This window comes from Antrostomus carolinensis, unplaced genomic scaffold (assembly GCF_000700745.2).
Source record: "Antrostomus carolinensis isolate BGI_N321 unplaced genomic scaffold, ASM70074v2 scaffold52651, whole genome shotgun sequence".
Taxonomy (NCBI): domain Eukaryota; kingdom Metazoa; phylum Chordata; class Aves; order Caprimulgiformes; family Caprimulgidae; genus Antrostomus; species Antrostomus carolinensis.
In genome coordinates, this window is record NW_010295934.1 from 10,675 (window position 1) to 14,563 (window position 3,889).

Genomic DNA, 3,889 nt, shown 5'->3' on the forward strand with positions numbered 1-3,889 from the left:
GAGCAGAGGGGGAGAATCCCCTCCCTCAACCTGCTGGCCACACTTCTCTTCATGCAGCCCAGGATACAGTTATTGGCCTTCTGGGCTGCAAATGCACATTGCTGGCTCATGTTGAGCTTCTTGTCCACCAATATAAGCAAGCACTCATGGCCATGATGTCAGCAAGTGTAAGTGTGGCCTAGGCTACATCTCCTACCTCAAACAATACATACCTGATTCCTCATAAAGTCATTGAATTGTTTGAGCTGGGTCGTGAGTTCAAAAAACCCTATGAATTGTTGGTATCATACAGGCAATACACACCAGAGTGGCCAGAAACTGGGGAAGAGGTGAAATGTTCCAGCAGCTTTACAATGCTCACCCCAAACTGTGTGTTTAGACACAAACTAGGCTGCCTGGAAACCTGAGTTTCCACCCTCTGACACTAAATAACTCCACCAAAATCTATGGGATCACAGCGCTGTAAAATCAGCATCACAGAGAATCAGAATGCAGTCAACGGTGCAAGTCCCAAGTGCTGTTTGGAGAAGCAGTCCTTCAGGAGAGATGCATATGCTGCTGCTTCAGGATGGCTTCTTCACCATTATCCAGCTAAAGTGCACTGACATGCTGTGGATTATAATTAGGGTAGTAAAATATTATCTGTTTTTTTAAAGCACACTAAGTGCCAAGAGTCCAGAAGAAGTCACAATGAAGAGAGCAAGGTTTGACAGAACAGATGAAAACTGAAAATGAAGTGTATGATCATCTGGAATCTGCATTATAAGTGCAAATTTGACAAGAAAATGTAAAACATAAGTACGAAATGTGCATTGCTATAAATTACCTTTTGGATCCTCTATTTTTTCATTCAACCTTTCTTTGCATGATAGCTTTTCAATAGGTATAAGTACGTTCTCATCTGTAGACAAGGAAAATGAAAGGAAGAAAAAAATGGAACCACAGAACTTTAGAAAAAGTGTATGAAGAACCTGGCTAGGTGATGGAAAAGAAATGAGGGAAAACAAAGCAAGAAAGAAAAAATATCTGACATTTTTCTAACTCTAATGTCTCATTCCTGTGTTTTCTCAAGCAGGGAATGTTATTCTAACTGGTTACTTTACAAGTAATAATGGAATAAAAAAATGATTTGCCAACAATGCAATCACATTCCAGTCACACAAATAGATAAATCACAAGTTTAAGTACTCAGGCTTATCTGCAAAGTTGACTGATCATAACCTTACAATTCTTCATAAATAAAGCACTTGTAACTGTAACTATTTGCTCTTATCTTATTTCACCTTAGGGCAATGTTGTGGATGAGATTTAAAAAAAAAATAAGCACTTAAATAAACTAAATGTAGTTATTTAAACAGTAAACAGCACAGTGTCAACTTTCAATTCTGTCAATATGAAAAAAAGAAAACATACATTATTCACATGTGTTATATTTCTGTGATCGGTGGCTCCAGCTATCGTGGTTTCATGTGTGTCTGTCTTAAATGTTGTTGTCTACTCAATATATGAAACATGACATACAATTTAAGATACTGATGGAAACAACACCAAGTATTTTCAAACATACCAAATAATTAGGTTTAGGTTTGTTTTTGTTTGTTTTTTTTCCTTTACACTGTTGGTAGATACCCAAAGCAAGACAGAAAGCTAAAAAGCAGGATTTCTACCATGAGCATTCATCTTAATTTTATTTTTAGTGCCATTCAGTAGGTAGATGTCTAGCTTATTGATGCAGACTTTTGGAAACAGCTCTTTGCCTTTTGGTGCCTAATTCCCTTGCAAGATTATTTTATGAATATATTAATTACTTCTGAGGCACCCAGATAAGATATTTCAGAAAACAAAAGGGTACATACGATGATTGCTTAAAAAAGTCTGTTCTATTCCATCAAAATTCTGGTAGGTGCCATTTTTCCACTTCCTAAAATCTTTCATATAATTTCAGATGAACAATTTACAGCTTTCCCCTTTCAGAGGGAAAATGAGGTTTGTTGACATTGCAGAATGGCTACTAAAGTTAGTGGGTGTTGGTCTCTTCTCCCAACTAACAAGTGACAGGATAGGAGGAAATGGCCTCAAGTTGCACCAGGGGAGGTTTAGATTGGATCTCAGGAAAAACTTATTCACCAAAAGGGTTGTCAAGCATTGGAACAGGCTGCCCAGGGAGGTGGTGGAGTCACTATCCCTGGAGGGGTTTAAAAGACAAGTAGATGAGGACATGGTTTAGTGGGCATGGTGGTGTTGGGTTGACGGTTGGACTTGATGATCTTAGAGGTCTTTTCCAACCTTAAAGATTTTATGATTCTATTAAAAAGGGGCGAAGCATGAGTGATTCATGGCAGCTGGACAATGGCTGCAAAGTTGTTAACAAGGTAACCTTCCCTAACAGGGTGATGGGACTGTGTACTCAAGTATAGGGTTTGGTGGTCAGAAAATAGATTTTAATCTTGAGCCTGATGCTTTCCTCAGTGAAATCTTAGATAAGCCATTTAACTAGCCTTGGTCTTCAGTCTATAAAACGGTGGTAAGAGTGTTCTTCACAAAACATAGTACCAAAAGGCACCTTACTCCAAGTTTCTTGCTGAATATAAGGAGATTTTCATGCAGCAAAGTATTTAGGACAAGACTAGTAGACTGTTAAAAGACATGTTTAGAATATTAGGCAGTACTTTTCATCACATGAGCGCATCACCCACCCAAATATGCTTTCATATTTGAAACTACTGTTTGATAGTGTTCCACGGCACACTGACCAGGCAGTAGTGAGGTCAAACTATTTGCTTAAATTAACACAGTAAAATAATGGTCTAAGAGGATTATGGACAAAATTTATCATGACAGAATTTTATAAGAGGGGTTAGTTTATATTTGCTTTATGCTCTGAAAGCAAAATACATAGTTTACATATGAAGAAGTTGTTATTTTAAAAGTCTGTCGTTGTAAAGTTAGCCTAGAAGCTAAGCCTGACAACAGAAGTTAAACCAGATGGTCTAAACTAAATTAATTAAATTATGATGAGATATAATGTGACTACTTTTAATTACACTTTTACCTGCAGCGTTTCTGTTGAAAGTCACTCCTCCTCCAGTATGTGCCAGCGGTTTAGAAAACTGGTTGTTCCAGGTTCCATGTGATCCTTCTTTATTGACTGCTACTAAAGAGACATTCTTAGGGTTTACACCTTAGAAAACAAATTATGGAAAATGTTATAAATTGCAATTTTCAAGCATAATTCAACCAATTTAAATTGGACATTTTTAGAACAGCAAACCAACACTGAATTATTTGTGGTATAATGTAAACACCATTTTTTTCTTTTGGACTTAACTGTCAAGTCTCTGGGTATCCTATTTAACATTCAAGAAGTGATTTCATATTCAGAAGTCATCACTGGCCTAATGAATTCCTGAGAAATTAGTGATCATTGTAACAAAACAACTTGCCTGACAATCAGGAATTTCTTTGTGAGCCACCTAAGTTCTCATATGTGGATTCCAGTAGAAGTCATGATACACTTACTGTAATTGTGAAAACCATCATGGTAATAAAGAAAAGATACTAAGTGAGACACCAAGGAAATAATTTGATTATAGAATATATCAGAATACTAAGTGAAGGAAACATTTCCTTTTCTTTCTCCTCCTTCACATTCTTATTCCTAGCAATTACATCATTTCATGTTATTTTCCTGATAAAATCACCTAGATTTAGACTAAGCTATCAATTTAAGGAGGATGATTGCTTTGGGAAGGGAAGTGAGTGTGTGAATTCCTACCAGTGTGAGTGGCTGATATTTTTAAGAAGGGTAACTGTGCTTTTGGGTTTTTTTAACTTTAAAGTTCAAAAAACCCCCAAACCTCCTGCCACTGCAAAACTGAGAACTATTTTA